The 19,215-nt window shown below is 42.6% G+C and overlaps 1 long non-coding RNA gene across 12 annotated transcripts in view; it reads right to left on the bottom strand.

The window, feature by feature from the left end:
• The window catches only part of LOC128563530 (uncharacterized), a 279,275-nt gene that overhangs the window by 22,752 nt on the left and 237,308 nt on the right, over positions 1-19,215 (bottom strand). The window contains exon 12 of one of the 12 annotated variants that reach the window (XR_008373802.1): positions 5,726-6,111. The exons of the other annotated variants lie outside the window; for them this stretch is intronic. This is a non-coding gene — a long non-coding RNA (uncharacterized LOC128563530). Of the gene's footprint in view, positions 1-5,725; positions 6,112-19,215 lie in introns of those variants that run through there. 12 annotated transcript variants of the gene reach the window in all.

Below are 19,215 nucleotides of genomic sequence, written 5' to 3'. Positions count from 1 at the left end.
GTAAGAAAGAGACCAAGATTGACTCTTGGTTTGTTTTTTTTTTTTTCTCAGAAAGAATGATTAAACAATGCAAAACAGTAAATGTATTGATTTTCTATAACATTGTATATATGATTTTGTTGTGCTTTTTTTTGAGACAGAGTCTTACTTTGTCACCCTCTGTAGAGTACTATGGTGTCATAGCTCACAGCAACCTCAAACTCTTGGGCTCAAGTAATTCTCTTGCTTCAGCTTCCCCGAAGCTTGGACTACAGGCGCCTGCCACAACACCTGGCTCCTTTTTGAGACGAGATCTTGCTCTGGTTCAGGCTGGTCTTGAACCTGTGACTCAGGCAATCCACCCACCTCAGCCTCCCAAGTGCTAGGATTACAGACGTGAGCCACTGTGCCCAGCGATTTTATTGTGCTTTGATGATGAGTGATTTTTGTATGTTATTTTCTAAGAAAAGCTGCACAAGAAAATATAGTACATGAAACCCATGTCATATCAACATAAGGCCTAGTTCCTTATGTTGGCCATCTCCATATGTTGGGGGGTCACCTTACAGAAGTTCTGTATATTTTTAAATGATTTTCTTATTTACTTTCACATGTTAAGAGAGCACAAATGTCTTACGTTACATGGATTGTTTTTGTTTAAAAGCTTGAGTCCAGGGCAGTGCCTGTGGCTCAAGGAGTAGGGCACAGGCCCCATATACTGAGGGTGGAGGGTTCAAGCCCAGCCCTGGCCAAAAAACTGCAAAAAAAATAAAAAATAAATAAATAAAAGCTTGAGTCCAAGCTGTAGTTGTCTGTGTCCTCTGTGATTTCTTTTCCTCAGTGTTCTGTAGTTCTCTTTGTAGAGATATTTATTTTACCCCTTGGTTAAGTACATTCCCAGGGGCTTTCTCTTCTTTTCTTTTCTTTTTCTTTTTTTGCAGTTTTTGGCCAGGGCTGGGTTTGAACCCGCCAACTCCTCCAGCATATGGGCCCAGCTCCCTACACCTTTGAGCTACAGGCACCACCCGGCAGGGACTTTATTTTCTTTGTAGCTGTTGTGAGTGATACTGAGTCTTTGACTCTTGGTGTGACTATCTTTGATTTGACTCCTGCCTTGGTACATAGAAATAATATAGAACTAAGTACATTGATTTTGTACCCTGAGATTTTGCTGAACTTATTTATTAATTCCAAGAGACCACTGGTGGAATGTTTGAGGTTTTCTAGATAGGAGATCATGTCATCAATAAAGAGCAATAGTTTGACCTCCTCTTTCCTGATTTCCTCTACCCCTAATTTTTTTCTCTTGACCAATTGTTCTGGCTAGTTGGTGACAGTGGGCATCCTTATCTCGTTCAACTTCTTAGGGGGAATGCTTTTAACTTTTCCCCATTCAGTATAACATTGGCTATGGGTTTGTCTTATATGGCTTTTATAATTCTGAGATCTGAGTTTGTTGAGAGTTTTTAATCATGAAAGGGTGCTGGATTTTGATAAATACTATATGATGTCTCAAATGTATATATCAATATACTGTCCAATAAGCTGTCCACAACTTATCCTGCCATTGTTAATATAATTTTTCATATTACATGGCTGGATGCTTTCCAGACATCTGTGTATAATTTATCTACATGCTCGCATATAATATTATATATAAGCATCAAAAGTATATGAACCTTATAATGAGGGGAGAACAGTCAAGAAGAGTTGATAAAGGAGATAGTTATGATGTTAATAACAATAGTAACACCTACACTCTTCCGCCACCATTTCCTAAGAGCTTTCTCCATGGCAGCCACTGTTCTTACTACTTCTTCAAGTCCTAACTCATTTGGGTAACTCACTCAGAACCACAAAGCTGGATGGGCAAGAGGGTTGCTTACATGCAACCAAAGCAACTGTCCTTTAAAGCTCTACTTTATTCAAAATATACTTATTGAGCGTAATAGGGTCACCAGAGGTACTCCAAGCATCAATGGGAAATAGAAATTCAAAGAGCATGAGAGGGGGTTAAGTACTTACTTGCTCACTCACCCAGCAAGCATTTATTTACTGATTCCTTACAAGAGGGCAGGCACTGGAGATATAGGTATGAATAAATGAAATCTCTGGCCTCTAAGAACTCCCCATCTCATCTGCCCTGAAGGCTGTATCTTCCAATTTCTGACATTTCTAATACTGGGAAGGTACACTGCTTATAAGATTCTGGCCACAGGTGTGAAGTGGAACTTTGCCAGTAACTCCAGGAGTGGGGTCACCCTAACTCTCCCTCTGCAGTGCAAAGCCTGAAGGGCAGGAACTATCCCCACAAACCCTCTCTGCCCCCTCGAGTTCATTTAAACTGACTTTTTGGGTCAGGAAATTTATTTCTGATGCTATCCTCACCTCACTCCCACAATACCAAGCATTTCAGATCAAGTATCTGTGAATCATAGGTCAGGCTGACTCATTTCTTAAAGTTTCCAGCTTGTGAATGAAAACAGTATTGATGGCTTGGAGGATGATCGAATATAGGGAAAGACAATAAGAATCGCTCTACATGTATGTACAACGATGCAAACCAGATCTGCAAGTATTGTATTAAAATGAGAAAGGCAGCTGCTAAAAAATTTACAGTGAGGAATGGTTGGTAAATGAAAAGACCCACCATTCCCTTTTTTGTGAAACCGATCTACCACATTTCCTTGCTAAAGACATTCTCTCCATTCATGGTATTGCTCTTTTTGGTCTTATTTTTGTTAATGTGAAAAATAGGGATGGGCTTTCAGAAGCTCAGTTAAAGGTTCAAAGCCTGTAAAATTACAGTGTTTTTCATATAAAAAAGTGGAAGAGAAAGGAAGGAAGCTTTCGTTGAGCATCTCATTCCATCCCCTGAAGACTCAACAGGACAGGGAAGCCGAGGCAGGGAGAGGTTGGGCCACCTGCCCCAAGGAGCTTAGTGGCAAACAGCACCTTTGGAGCTTTGGGCTCCTTCTGTACAAATCTGTTCAGCAGGGAAACATTTAACCAAAGGGGTGTTCAGGAATGGAAGCTCACAGTAGGGGCACAAAACAAAGTGCTGGGACCAGGAATGGCAACCCCCCTAGACACTGCTGGGCCACGACTCCCACGCAGCTGCACACCCATTCACGTTGACCTTTCAACCTGCAGAACCGGGCTGTGTCGGCTGTGCAACACCATGGTAAGAGGCCAGAACCTCGCCCCTATGGGAAATCCTAACTGAGACCCCCATGAAAATCTACCAGCATCTGAGTCAGATCAGGTGGCTTTTGTGGTCCTGAGCTTCAAAGCAGGGGAAGGCCCTTTGCCCTGAATTCAACCACATGGTCTCAGGTCTCAGGGGAGAAAACATCACCTATGAATCATGGCAGCTTATAGCCTTCTCTGGGCCTCTCTCAGAACCCTCTGAAGGGCACGGCATGTGTTACCAGGAGCTGGAACAGCAGCACAATTCTGTGAAACAAGATTGGTGGTCTCTTTGGATGTCTCATCAGATCGTGAGATGACCTATCCGCTGGTGACAAGGCTCAGAAATGGCAGATGTGGCAATCATAAGTGGGTGTGGTCTCAATCTTTTAAATTCTGTTTTGGTGGATACCTAGCTAATTTGGAACCATAATTAGGAAGGTGGCTAGTCTAAGAAAACCAGGCAGTATTAGACAAAGTCAGAAGGAGAACTCAGCATCTATCATTTCTTTCCCCATCATCATATTGCCTTGTTTAGAACAAAAAGACAAAACTGGGGGTGGGGGGGTGAAACACTTTTATTAGATGGCAAAGTGATAGGAAGAAGAGCAAACTCCAAAGTGAATACATGGCTGGGCAGTCATGGGCTCTTTGTGACATTGTCACAGCTCAGACCTCCGGGCTGGAACTTTATCAGGAATTTTCTTTCCCCAACTCAACAGAGTGGAAGGTGAAGTGCATTGTTTATGCCAATCCCAGTGACACTGTGTAAGCCTGTCATTCAGAGTGTAGGAGGTCCAAGAGGCTCACTGAGTCCATTGTGCAGATGAGAAAAACAAGGTCCAGGGAGAGACCCAAGCTGGCTGTGGGCCGTGCTGTGACTAAAGCCAAATCCCCTTCTCTCCTGTCTTGCAGAGTTCCCAGGGCCCAGGGCACTTCCCAGACTGTAAGGGTCCCGCTGGCAGCCCTTGGAGTTTTACATAATTCTGTTTACTGACTTGGCGGACTCTCCAAGGCAGGTGGCTGATTTTGATGAAATCCATTGTAGCTACCAAAAGCTGGTTGTGGCTAGGTGGGTCTCTCAACTCACACATGAGAAAGGATCTGGAATTATAGTGAATGGGAAAGCAGATAAAAAAATTATGTATTTGGACTAAATAAAAGTAATAAAACTATGTAGCAGTTATAAGAACAAGGTGCTAACGTGGATAGCACTCCTTGTTATATTGGTGAGCGAAAAAAAGTAAACTGTGATATACTCTGTCACAGATCTGCAAAACAGTACTCATGTGTGTGTGTGTGTGAGAGTGCATATATATAAACACACTAGAACAGTGGTTCTCAACCTTCCTAATGCCGCCAACCTTTAATACAGTCCAAAGGGGTTGCAACCCACAGGTTGAGAACGGCTGCACTAGAAGGTCTGCAAGAACGTGATCCAAAATAACAAATGTGACCCAAACAGAGTTAAGAAGGAGACAAGAATTGAGGAGTTAAAAGGATTTTGGTCTTCTTTTCTTTTATGTTAAGCTTTTTAAAAATTTTACTATTTTAATGAGACAGAGTCTCACTTTGTTGCCCTTGGTAGTGTGCTGTGGCATCATACCTCACAGCAACCTCAAACTGTTGGGCTCAAGCGATTCTCTTGCCTCAGCCACTCAAGTAGCTGGGACTACAGGCATCCTCAACAATGCCTGGCTAGTTTTTAGAAACGGCGTCTCGCTCTGGCTCAGGTTGGTCTTAAATTCATGAGCTTACGCAATCCACCCACTTTGGCCTCCCAGAGTGCTAGGATTACAGATGCGAGCCACTGTGCCTGGCTTTATTTTTGGTCCTTATTTTTAAAAATTTTATTATTCTAAAATAAATACACTTATTTAATATATATATAATAAAAGATTGATTTTTTAAAGAGACAATAGAGATAGAATTTTAATGATTTATCTGTCTCTTCGGTAACTATGTGAGCAGCTATTATGTGGCAGGCATGAAAAAATCTGGCCCTCCCCACGAGTGTTATGTTCTATTACAGCGGAAGGAGATTTACCTGCTGGATAAGCACAATATATTACAAGTACTCGGCTGAAAGAAGAAAACAAAGCCGAGTAGGAAAATACAGAAAGGGATCTCCATATTTCATAGGCGATCCCAGAGTCCCCAGTAAATCTTGCCAACGCCGGCCATGTTGAAACAAAAGAATTATGACAATAGTTTGCAAGTGGACAAATCTTTTGCAATTTTAAAGGAATATCCATGGTCTTTTGACTTCAGTTGGAGTTCCTGAAGGAATATAATAGTACAAAGGATAGTTTGAAGTTTGCAGATATTTAACCCACCACAGAGAGATACAGCTTTGCTGCTTTTCAAAGGCACTGACTCTTTAGCTGCTTTAATCAGTACATACGGTTTCTCTACTAGGCTAGAAATGGCGTCCACCAAAAAAATGGCTGGGTTGAGTTGGGTTTCTAAAAATAACTCAGGGAAGCCTGCAGTGTGAGGAGAAGATGGTCACACGCAGCTCCAGGGAGAGAGATCTGAAGCGTTAGATTTGAATTATCTAAGAGCTGAAATGGGAGTGCAAATATCTCCTTGTGGCAACTGCTATATAATTAGCCATCCTAATGGGATCTTTTCAAAACTGAGGCAGTTCAACAAGTAAGTTTAATTGAAAATAAAATTTCCAGACCAACTATTCTGTCAAAAGTGCATTAAATGAAGATGGCTCAGCAGTGACCAAATCACTGGTAAATGCATTACACTTTATTGGAGGAAGGGGAGGGAAAGAGCAGGGGACGTGCTGTCTCTATGGGGGGAATGTGCCTATTTTCAGGGTTCCTTTTTCCAGTTTCACGTGTCTTCTCTCCTCTCAGATAAAGTATTCAATTTTCTCTGTGTCAATGTTACTTCAGGGGCGATCTTCTGAGTCGAGAGCAACTCAGGCTCCTGAAAAGAAGGAGCCTGGATTAAAATCTCAGAGATAAGGCAGGGAGGAGAAGAGAAAATGACACTTGCTTTCCACCCCTATCAGCACAAGGACACGTTTCATTCCAGGAGGATGACATTGATCCATGAACTCGCAGAGAGGACGACTGTGACCTGCAACTGTCTTTAGAACTTGGGTTTTCACTGGTGCTACTTACCAGCTGGGCCAAGTTACTTAATTTTTCTGAGCAACAGTTTTCTCATCTTAAAAGAAAATCAAAGGACTGTTATTCCCATACCTCCCAGGATGGTCAGGAGGATTAATGTGCGTATGATCAGTGCTCCAAATGGGTAGTACTCCCGTGAGGGGTGAGCAGGGGAGGGAGGAGGCCCAGATCCTACCTTGTCAGTCAAAAGGGGTTGGTGCAAAGACCTGCAGAATCAGTATCACCCGGAAGCCCTTTACTAGGGCGGCAACTCAGGATCACACCGAAAAATTGACCAAGAATCTGCATTCAACTGGTGCTCCTGGAGATTTGTGTGTGGCTCAAATTTGAGTCTCGCTGGCCTGGGCCATCTGTCAGGTGTGTGATTCTACACACCTGACATGTGTTAAAGAGAGTGACATGTGTTAAAGAGAAAGTAAGAAGAAAGGAAAGAAAGTAGAGAGGAAGGGAAGGAGAGGAGAAAGGAGGAGAGAGCCATTTAAATCAAAATAAGACAATTAGAAGATAGTTGAGGGTTATTCAGGGTCAGGTTCAAAAGCCCTCCCAAGAAAGCTGGTCCTGGAAACGATCTTTTTTGCTTAAAACCACACCACGTAGCTTGTGCTCCTCCATTCAGACCAAGCACGTGGTGCCTCTTTCCCAACACTGGGCCCTTGTCTGAAAAAGCTCAAAGGACACTGAGGGAATGTCTCATGTGATGGAGAGCTACCCTCTTCATTTCCCCCAAAGCAAACAGACCCTAGAGCTAACTGACCTCCTAAAAACCCCAGCAGTGTCTGCCTCTAGTCCATTAAGCTCATTTAAGAAAGGAAACATCTCTTCTAGAAGACGCAGAAACCCTAATTTCCTGAGCCTTCTGATGACCAAAATGGAAATGGGGAATATGGCTCTTAACACTTATGAAACCCCAATTCTGGAATAAGAAGCACTGACGATACTCAGCTTATGCGGCACTTTAAAAATCCTTACTGGGGGCAGCGCCTGTGGCTCAAAGGGGTAGGGCGCTGGCCTCATGCCGGAGGTGGTGGGTTCAAACCCAGCCCCGGTCAAAAACTGCAAAAAAAAAATAAAAATAAAAATAATAATAATAAAATGTCTGTGCATTATACAATACAGTCAACAAAATTAAAACACAATTTACAGAATGGGATAAAATGTTTAAAAAAAAAATCCTTACTGGGAAGAAATATAATAAAAGCCTGATTTTAAAGACAAGGAGGCCAACGCTCAGTGAGGCATCGTGGTGGAATCAGGGACCATGCGCTGAACCTTCCCCACTGAGCATGAGCCCCATCTGCTAGGCTCAGGATCCCAGTGACCCCAGCCACTCCCAGACATGCCCTGGGAAGCACTACACTGCATCTTTGTGGTTGGTGGTTGGAGACTCTTTCTTTATAGAAAGCATCTTCAGCTGAAAATTTCATCTCCTGATGTGGGGAGTGATGGTGGTGCTCCATTGGGCCACTACACCTGTACACCGAGGAGGCTTCTTTGGATGCATGTGAGCCCAGCTTTACGAGCAGAATCTCCTGGGTTCAAGTCCTGGCCCTGCTTCTCAGAACTATCTGGTATTTTGTAAATCAACTCCTCTGAGTGACCTGGTTTCTTCATTTTTAAAAATGTCACCAACAGCAGCTGATACACAATGAGTGTCATTCTAAGCGCTTTTTGTTAACTCATTGAATGCTTGTAACAAACTATTATTATTATTGGTGTACAAATGAGGAGCTAAGGCATAAAAACAAATGAAGTTACTTAATCAGGGCTACTGGGCTAATTAACATCAGAAGCAGGATTCTACAGTTGCTGGGGGCCTGGGTTGGGACCATAAGGAAGAAATGCTCTCAGACAGCTATCAAGAGATTCCTGCAAAGCCCAGGGAGGCTTCCCAGGCCACCTGGCAAGAAGTAAGTGCTCAATAAATTCTAACAATAAGGTGTCATTTAAAAAGTTAATTTCTTTGGTAAGCCAGAAACACACAGGTTACCGTAGCTTCCACATGGCAGAGAAGGCAGGTCAGTGAGTGTAGAAGTACTGTTCCTCGAGAGGGGTTCATTCCACTTGTCTTCTTGGGCATGTTGCCTTGGAATCATGGCACAGAGCAGAAACTTTGGTGCTCTGCCCTTTGTATCTTTCCACTGACCTGTCTACCAGGGATTCTACTTGTAAACCTCCAAGGAGGCAGTTGGAGTGTGAGTGGGCCCGACTTCTGGTTGGAAAAAGAAATGGGCTGTTTCCAAAATGAGTTAGACAGATCCAAGTTTCAAGACAAAGGCTCACGTGTGAGTTGGCTCACTGCTTCTGAAGTTCTCACTGCAAATGGGTAATCAGTGTTGGGGATAGATCCCTTGTATAGAAGAGGTAGTGCTTAAAACATGGGCAAAACCAGAACTCCAGTATGGAAGGGAGCCACGGCTCTCTTGTTTGTTAAAATAGTCCTAGTTCTAACCTGGGCACGATGGCTCATACCTGTAATCTTTGCACTCTGGGAGGCTGAGGCAGATGGATTGCCTGAGCTCAGGAGTTCGAGACCAGCCTGAGCAGAGTGAGACCCCATCTCTACCAAAAACAGAAAAACTAGCCGGGCATTGGGGTGGGCACCTATAGTCCCAGCCACTTGGGAGGCTGAGGCAAGAGGATCATTTGAGCCCAAAGAGTTTAAGGTTTCTGTGAGCTATGATGCCATAGCGCTCTAGCCAGGGTGACAGACTGAGACTCTGTCTCAAAGAAAAAAAAAAAAATTCCTAGTTCTGTTTAGGTACACTGCAAATAGTAATGTGCTCAAAACAAGGCCAGGGTGGGGGAAGAATTGGCCCTGGCCAAGAACAGCAATGGCAAATGTACGATCTCTGTTGAGCACTGGCTGGGAGGACGCCTTGCCCAGTCTGGCCAGTGAGGCACAGGAGAAGTCTCCTGGGGATATCTGGAGAAACTTTCTTTTCCCTAATAGGAGATAGTGGCAGTCAAGGGCCCCCGTTTCCCTCCTGATACTTCTTCCTGCTCAAAATGCTATTATGACAAAGTGATGTCTACAGCAAAAAGAAAAAAAAAAAAAAGTAGCATCACAGAGATACTGTGCCAGTGCCCTGACATGGTTGAGCTATCAAATGCATCCTTTCTGGTGCATCTGCTAATACCAGGTGCTGGTGAGGATGAAGGGAAACAGAAACCCCTGCACACCACTGGTGGAAGTGCAGATTGGTACAGTCATTCTGGAAAACAATCTGGCAGTACTTGTGAAATTAATATGAGTGTGCACTATGACTCATCCACGCAGGGCTAGGTCCGCAGCAGAGAAACTCTCCCACAGTCCCACAGCACAGGTGTGAGGGGTGCATCACACCTCCCGTCCCCCAGCAGGGTGCAGAGGCTCCGGAGCGTAGGGCAGGACCTATGGCAAAGGACGAAGTACAGATGAACCAGGAGCGCACATAGCACCAAGAATTCATCTAAAAATGATAGTGTTGAGTAAGAAGCAAAACAAGATTGCGATCTATGCAGAATCCCATTTATCTAAATTAAAAACAGAAACCCAATCAGGAAGAGACAGGAGTCAATACGTGCAGGGCCCGGAGTAGGCACAGTGCAGGGCTGAGGCTGGGAGTGAGGGGTCGGGAGTGAGGAGGGCAGCAAAAGAAGCGGGGTGGACTGCAGAGACCACTGGTAATGTGCCTGGAACCATCAGGGCGTTCCCAGTACAATTTGAAAATGAAAACACAATCAGTGTTGGAGTCAGAAAGCCCACGGGTGAATGTTCCCGTGATTCTTACTGACTGTAGCTCTCTGGTAAGTAACTTAATGGAGCCTCAGTTTCTCTATCGTGAAAAGTAGGTATGAAGAGCAGCCTGCACACCTGTCCTGGGAGCATCAAGGAGACTGTGAGCAGAGACTCTGTGTGGGGATGGCAACAGCCGTGAGCCTGAAGGACTCAGCTTTCTCCTCTATAAAATGTGGATTATTCTATTACCTCCCCAGCACAGTTATGGTGAGGCTGAAATGAGGCATGGCCCACCCAGGACGAAAACCAGGGTCCTAACACCTGGGAGCACCACTGTCCTCAGCTCTGCAGGCAACAGTCATGCCCCCTGCACACACCAGGTAAGGCCGTGGGGGCTCAGGCTGCCCTTTGGTGACACTACTCCACAAGGGTCCTGCACATTCACGGGTGTATTTCCTTTTCTTGTGTGCCAATGACTAATTTTTAACTGAATGAGGCATGTTACAAAAAAGAGAAGAGATGAAAGGGTGAACAGAGAAGCAGCTGCTGTCTGCTGCCGTCCCAAGTAGGTAAAAGCGTCTTCATTTTTTCAATGAAGAGCTTTTCTTGTTAGACAGATTATCATAATTCCAGGAAAGATGTGATGACTTCTGAAATTGTCACATCATAATTGTCACCACTCCCTTACGGTGCTACCTCCTTTCCGTGATGACCCTTCAGATGTCTGGGGAAAATTCTGTGAAGCAGAATGACCACATACTTTGGGGTCGATTTTGTTTCTAATTTCACCCCTAAATCCAGGTACAAAAAAGCCCTTCACACCACCCAGCCTTCCCTTTTTCTAGAATGCATCTTCTAAATAAACTCCCTAAAAAAGAGAACAAGGTCAAAGTGAGATTTTCATACCTCCCAACAAATTGTTGCTTCAAGAGACCAATCTACATGTCCAACAGCAACAGGAGCATAGGCAAGGCTCCCACAAATTCTTAGAATTAAACTCCAAAACCTATCATTCTAATTGTTAGCAGCTTGCTGGTAAAGAGACACCACGGCTGCCCTGTTCTGGTGAGCATACCACAACTCCCAGTGACCCTGAGTTCTCTGACACGCTATTTTCTCCTCAGGAGATCCCACATCTTGTCAGTAAGGTTTATCTGATTATAAGGAGACCTCTCTCACATAGGCAGGCCTGAGGATTGGAACACGGAGAAAGTCTAGGAGGAGAGAAAGGTGGCCTACGGCCTGCTGAGAAAGAAGGAAAAATAAAAGAATAATAAATGGGAATGTTTGCATGAAAAACTGCAAAAAATAAAAATTCCACATCCACTCAGAACACATCTGTATAAAATGTGTGCACATGTGAGGAGACGGAAGGTGAGGGGACATGGGGGACAGAGTGTGAGGGGACATGGGGGACAGAGTGTGAGGGGACATGGGGGACAGAGGGTGAGGGGACATGGGGGACAGAGGGCGAGGGGACATGGGGACAGAGGGTGAGGGGACATGGGAGATGGAGTGTGAGGGGATATGGGGGGATGGAGGGCGAGGGGACATGGGGGACAGAGGGCGAGGGGACATGGGGGACAGAGGGCGAGGGGACATGGGGACAGAGGGTGAGGGGACATGGGAGATGGAGGGTAAAGGGACATGGGGGGACAGAGGCGAGGAAGGGATGGAGGGTGAGGGGACATGGAGGAGGAGAGCAAGGGGACACGGGGGGATGGAGGGTGAGGGGACACACAGGGGGAGGAGGACAAGGGGATCAGACAATGGCTCTTGGATGACTCTGCTTCATGCAGAAATGAAGACTAGCATGACAGCTGGGAGGGATTATGGCTCTGGGATTTGGGCACGCTTTTGTAGCAGTCCGTATAGCCCATGGCTAGGAGGAGTGAGTTATAAGAACTACCTGTACAGCATGGTACTGGCACAAAAACAGAGACATAGACACTGGAATCGAATTGAAAACCAAGAAATGAAACTAACATTTTACAACCACCTAATCTTTGATTAACCAAACAAGAACATACCTTGGGGGAAAGACTCCCTATTCAATAAATGGTGTTGGGAGAACTAGATGTCTACATGTAAAAGACTGAAACTGGACCCACACCTTTCCCCACTCACAAAAATTGATTCAAGATGGATAAAGGACTTAAACTTAAGGCATGAAACAATAAAAATCCTCCAAGAAAGCATAGGAAAAACACTGGAAGATATTGGCCTGGGGAAAGACTTCATGAAGAAGACTGCCATGGCAATTGCAACAACAAGAAAAATAAACAAATGGGACTTCATTAAACTGAAAAGCTTCTGTACAGCTAAGGAGACAATAACCAAAGCAAAGAGACAACCTACACAATGGGAAAGGATATTTGCATATTTTCAATCAGACAAAAGCTTGATAACTAGGATCTATAGAGAACTCAAATTAATCCACATGAAAAAAGCCAACAATCCCTTATATCAATGGGCAAGAGACATGAATAGAACTTTCTCTAAAGATGACAGACGAATGGCTAACAAACATATGAAAAAATGTTCATCATCTCTATATATTAGAGAAATACAAATCAAAACAACCCTGAGATATCCTCTAACCCCAGTGAGAATGGCCCATATCACAAAATCTCAAAACTGCAGATGCTGGCGTGGATGTGGAGAGAAGGGAACACTTTTACACTGCTGGTGGGACTGCAAACTAGTACAACCTTTCTGGAAGGAAGTATGGAGAAACCTCAAAGCACTCAAGCTAGACCTCCCATTTGATCCTGCAATCCCATTACTGGGCATCTACCCAGAAGGAAAGAAATCCTTTTATCATAAGGACACTTGTACTAGACTGTTTACTGCAGCTCAATTTACAATCGCCAAAATGTGGAAACAGCCTAAATGCCCACCAACCCAGGAATGGATTAACAAGCTGTGGTATATGTATACCATGGAATACTATTCAGCCATTAAAAAAAATGGAGACTTTACATCCTTCATATTAACCTGGATGGAAGTGGAAGACATTATTCTTAGTAAAGCATCACAAGAATGGAGAAGCATGAATCCTATGTACTCAATTTTGATATGAGGACAATTAATGACTATTATGGTTATGGTGGGGGAAACAGAAAGAGGGAAGGAGGGAGGGGGGTGGGGCCTTGGTGTGTGTCACACTTTATGGGGGCAAGACATGATTGCAAGAGGGACTTTACCTAACAATTGCAATCAGTGTAACCTGGCTTATTGTACCCTCAATGAATCCCCAACAATAAAAAAAAAAAAGAAATACCTGTATAGCTTGATAATGGAACACCTTGCTGAAAAGGGCCTGGAGAGAGGGATTTAGCGCTCCTAACAAGCACGAGAGCTTGTGAGATGAGAGCAGTAGTGAATTGGCACGAGGTCAGCCTTCTATCAGGCTGGAGGAGAAGGCAGTCGGGAGCGTGCGCATTCCATCACGGACCCGCTTACTCTGTCTCCTCTCCTGCCTGCAGAACGCCAGCACAGCGTGTCTCTGCTGAAGATCACTAAGCTCTGCTAAGGACTAAGATCTATCTATTCTAAGATTGGTTTACTCTCTCTGCTGAAGTAGATAGCCTTCAGGCACCAAAGAGAAATTGTTCCCGAGCAAGGTAGCTTAGCGGCCAGTCTTCGGAGCCTAGTTAAGCCAGCCCGAGACCTGGCCAGTCCCGGGCCCTGACACTCTTTCACACACATACATATTTTTTTTTTAATTTTTTTATTAAATCATAAGTGTATACAATGATATGATTATGGGGCATCATACACTCACTTCATAAACCATTTGACACATTTTTATCCCAGTGGTTAACATAGCCTTTCCGGCGTTATCTCAGTTACTGTGCCAAAACATTTATATTCTACATTTACCAAGTTTCGCAAATACCCCTGTAATATGCACCACAGGTGTGATCCCACCGATTCCCCTCCCTCTACCCACCCCCCCCTTTCCCACTTCCCCCTATTGTTAAGTTGTAGCTGGGTTATAGCTTTCATGTGAGAGTCCCAAATTAGTTTCATAGTAGGGCTGTGTACATTGGATATTTTTTCTTCCATTCTTGGGATACTTTACTAAGAAGAATATGTTCCAGCTCCATCCATGTAAACATGAAAGAGGTAAAGTCTCCATCTTTCTTTAAGGCTGCATAGTATTCCATGGTATACATATACCACAATTTATTAATCCATTCGTGGATCGATGGGCACTTGGGCTTTTTCCATGACTTAGCAATTATGAATTGGGCTGCAATAAACATTCTGGTACAAATATCTTTGTTATGTTGTGATTTTTGGTCTTCTGGGTATATGCCCAGCAGAGGAATTACAGGATTGAATGGCAGATCTATTTTTAGATCTCTGAGTGTTCTCCATATATCCCTCCAAAAGGAATGTATTAATTTGCATTCCCACCAGCAGTGCAGAAGTGTTCCCTTTTCTCCGCATCCACGCCAACATCTCTGGTCTTGAGATTTTGTGATATAGGCTAGTCTCATTGGAGTTAGATGATATCTCAAAGTAGTTTTGATTTGCATTTCTCTGATGATTAAAGATGATGAGCATTTTTTCATATGTCTGAAGGCCGTGCGCCTGTCTTCTTCAGAGAAGTTTCTCTTCAAATCCCTTGCCCAGCCTGCGATGGGATCCCTTGTTTTTTTCTTGCTGATGCGTTTGAGTTCTCTGTGGATTCTGGTTATTAAACCTTTGTCAGAGTTATACCCTGCAAATATCTTCTCCCATTCTGAGGGCTGTCTGCTTGCTCTGCTTACTGTGTTCTTAGCTGTGCAGAAGCTTTTTAGTTTGATCAAGTCCCAGTAGTGTATTTTTGAAGCTGCTTCAATTGCCCGGGGGGTTCTCCTCATGAAATACTCACCCAGACCAATTTCTTCAAGGGTTTTCCCTGCATTCTCCTCTAGTATTTTTATAGTTTCATGTCTTAAGTTTAAATCTTTAATCCAATGAGAGTCTATCTTAGTTAATGGTGAAAGGTGTGGGTCTAATTTCAGTCTTCTGCAGGTTGCCAGCCAGTTCACCCAGCACCATTTGTTAAATAGGGAATCTTTTCCCCACTGAATGTTTTTAATTGGCTTGTCAAAAATCAAATAGCGGTAAGTAGCTGGATTCATCTCTTGGTTCTCTATTCTATTCCAGATATCTACTTCTCTGTTTTTGTGCCAATACCATGCTGTTTTGATCACTATCGATTTGTAGTAAAGTCTGAGGTCTGGTAGTGTGATTCCTCCTGTTTTGTTTTTATTTCTGAGTAATGTCTTGGCTATTCGAGGTTTTTTCTGATTCCATATAAAACGAAGTAATGTTTTTTCAAGATCTTTAAAATATGACAGTGGAGCTTTAATAGGGAGTGCGTTGAAAGTATATATTGCTTTGGGTAGTATGGACATTTTGATAATGTTGATTCTTCCTAGCCATGAGCATGGTATGTTTTTCCATTTGTTAACATTTTCAGCTATTTCTTTTCTTAGAGTTTCATAGTTCTCTTTATAGAGATCTTTCACGTCTTTTGTTAGGTAAATTCCCAAATATTTCATCTTCTTTGGCACTACTGTGAATGGGATAGAGTCCTTAACTGCTTTTTCAATTTGACTGTTGTTGGTGTATATAAAGGCTACCGATTTATGTATGTTGATTTTGTAACCTGAGACGCTGCTGTATTCCTTGATCACTTCTAGGAGTTTTGTAGTAGAGTCCCTAGTGTTTTCCAGATACACAATCATATCATCTGCGAAGAGCGAGAGTTTGATCTCTTCTGACCCTATATGGATACCCTTGATCGCCTTTTCTTCCCTAATTGCGGTGGCTAAAACTTCCATTACAATGTTGAAAAGCAATGGAGACAATGGGCAGCCTTGTCTGGTTCCTGATCTGAGTGGAAATGATTCCAATTTAACTCCATTCAATATGATATTGGCTGTGGGTTTGCTGTAGATAGCCTCTATCAGTTTAAGAAAAGTCCCTTCTAGACCAATTTTTTTGAGTGTTCTGATCATGAAGGGATGCTGGATATTATCAAAAGCTTTTTCTGCATCAATTGAGAGAATCATATGGTCTTTGTTTTTTAATTTGTTTATGTGCTGAATTACATTTATAGATTTACGTATATTGAACCAGCCTTGAGACCCTGGGATAAAACCGACTTGGTCATGATGTATAATTTGTTTGATGTGTTGCTGGATTCTGTTTGTTAGGATCTTGTTGAATATTTTTGCATCTATATTCATTAGTGATATTGGTCTATAATTTTCTTTTCTTGTTGGGTCTTTTCCTGGTTTGGGGATCAGGGTGATATTTGCTTCATAGAACGTGTTGGGTAGTCTTCCTTCTTTTTCTACATTTTGGAACAGGTTGAGTAATATAGGTACTAATTCCTCTTTAAAGGTTTGGTAGAATTCTGACGTGAAACCATCTGGTCCCGGGCTTTTCTTTTTAGGGAGGTTTTGTATAGTTGATGCTATTTCTGAACTTGATATGGGTCTGTTCAACATTTCCACTTGATTCTGGTTAAGTCTTGGAAGGTGGCGTGCTTCCAAGTATCGGTCTATTTCCTTCAGATTTTCATATTTCTGAGAATAAAGTTTCTTGTAATATTCATTAAGGATTTTTTGGATTTCTGATGAGTCTGTGGTTATTTTGTCTTTGTTGTTTCTGATTGATGATATTAGAGATTTTACTCTTTTTTTCCTGATTAGGTTGGCCAGAGGTTTATCTATTTTATTGACCTTTTCAAAAAACCAGCTTTTTGATTTATTGATCTGTTGTATTATTCTTTTGTTTTCAATTTCATTTAATTCTGCTCTAATTTTGGTTATTTCTTTTCTTCTACTGGGTTTGGGGTTGGAATGTTCTTCCTTTTCCAGTTGCGTGAGATGTCCCATTAAGTTGTTAACTTCCTCTCTTTCCGTTCTCTTGAGGAAGGCTTGCAGTGCTATAAATTTCCCTCTTAGAACTGCCTTTGCAGTGTCCCAGAGGTTCTGATAGCTTGTGTCTTCATTGTCATTTTGTTCCAAAAAATTGGTGATTTCTTTCTTAATCTCATCTCTGACCCAGCTATCATTCAGCATAAGGTTATTTAACTTCCATGTTTTTGTATGGGTATGCAGATTCCTGTTGTTACTCAATTCAAGTTTTATTCCATGATGGTCCGAGAAGATGCATGGAATAATTTCTATTCCTTTAAATTGACTGAGGTTAGACTTGTGACCTAAAATGTGATCAATTTTGGAGTAAGTTCCGTGGGCTGATGAGAAGTATGTGTATTCAGTTTTGTTGGGATGAAATGTTCTGTAGATGTCTGCTAAATCTAAATACTGGATGGTTAGGTTTAAATCTAAGATTTCTTTGCTCAGCTTCTTTCTGGAGGATCGATCCAACACTGCCAAGGGAGTGTTGAAATCTCCAACGATTATGGAGCTGGAGGAAATCAAGTTACTCATGTCTGTTAGAGTTTCTCTTATAAATTGAGGTGCATTCTGGTTGGGTGCATAGATATTAATAATTGAGATCTCGTCATATTGAGTATTACCCTTAACAAATATGAAGTGACCATTCTTGTCCTTCCTTACTTTTGATGGTTTAAAGCCTACTGTATCTGCAAATAAAATTGCAACACCTGCTTTTTTCTGATTACCATTTGCCTGAAATATGGATGACCATCCTTTCACCCTGAGTCTGTATTTGTCTTTTAAGTTGAGATGTGACTCTTGTATGCAACAAATATCTGGCTTAAGTTTTTGTATCCAGTCAGCTAACCTATGCCTCTTTAGAGGACAGTTTAAGCCATTCACATTGATGGAGAGTAAGGATAAGTCTGGTGGAATTTTGGGTATCGAGTTTTTCAAAGGTCCAGTGGACATTTTTAATCCTTTCGCCAGTGTGGAAGTTGGAGTTTGATCCGAAGTTTCTGAGTGAGTTTACTTTTGTGGTATAGGATTGGGTTGGTCATTGTGGAGGATAGGTCTGAGAACATCCTGAAGAGCTGGTTTACTTATGGCAAATTTTTTCAACATATGAATGTCATTGAAGTATTTAATTTCTCCATCATAGATGAAACTCAGTTTAGCTGGATACAAGATCCTGGGTTGAAAGTTTTTTTGCTTTAGGAGATTAAAAGTTGATGACCAGCCTCTTCTTGCTTGAAAAGTTTCAGCAGAGAGATCTGCAGTTATTCTAATATTCTTACCTTTGTACGTTATAGTTTTCTTTCGCCGGGCTGCTTTGAGAATCTTCTCTTTCATGTTAACTTTAGTGAAGCTAATTATGATATGTCTGGGAGATGGCTTTTTGGGGTTGAATCGTGCTGGGGTTCTGAAGCTGTCTGCTATCTGAATTTCAGATTCTCTAGGCATGTCTGGAAAATTTTCTTTCATAATTTCATGTAGAAGGGCCTCTGTGCCCTTGGCTGCCACGTCATCAGCCTCCGAAATTCCTATAACCCTTATGTTATTTTTTTTCGAATTATCTGAGAGCTCTCTGAGTGAGTGATCCGTTTTTGCTCTCCATTTCTCTTCCTCTTTGAGAGATTGGGAGCGTTCGAAGACTTTATCTTCAATGTCAGAAATCCTTTCTTCTGCTTGCTCCATTCTGTTACTGAAGGATTCTACTGTATTTTTCATATCTTTGAGGGCTGTAAGTTCTTGTTTCAGTGTGTCTAAGTCTTTGGTGGTTTTGTCTTTAAATTCGTTAAATTCTTGAGACAGTTTTTGAATTTCTCCTCGAATTCCTAATTCCATTTTATTAATCTTGTCTGCAAACCAAATTCTGAATTCGACTTCTGACATCTCAGCCAGTTGTTTATGAATGGGATCTTCAATCACATCTGCCGTATCTTTTCTTGGGGGGGTTGATCTATTCTGGTTATTCATGTTACCAGAGTTTTTCCGCTGATTCCGCCCCATGGTTTACTCCCTTTGGTTTTTCCCCTGGGGTTTTATCGAGGGCCCGTACAGTGTTGTGGCCTGAGAAACTGGGGCCCTGTCTGGTGTGGTGGAGCAAAGTGGTTCTGTCTTGTTTTCAGCTGGTTTCTGTTCGATCCTATTGCAACTTCTACTCTGGCTTGAAGTCTCAGCTGTGTGGAAAAATCAGCAATTAAGTCACCCCGCCTGCCCACCTCTGGCCCCAGTTGGAAAAGGAGAATCAAACCTTCCTACAATC

Source organism: Nycticebus coucang, chromosome 13 (assembly GCF_027406575.1).
Source record: "Nycticebus coucang isolate mNycCou1 chromosome 13, mNycCou1.pri, whole genome shotgun sequence".
NCBI classification, from domain to species: domain Eukaryota; kingdom Metazoa; phylum Chordata; class Mammalia; order Primates; family Lorisidae; genus Nycticebus; species Nycticebus coucang.
This window is presented reverse-complemented; position numbering and strand designations above follow the sequence as displayed.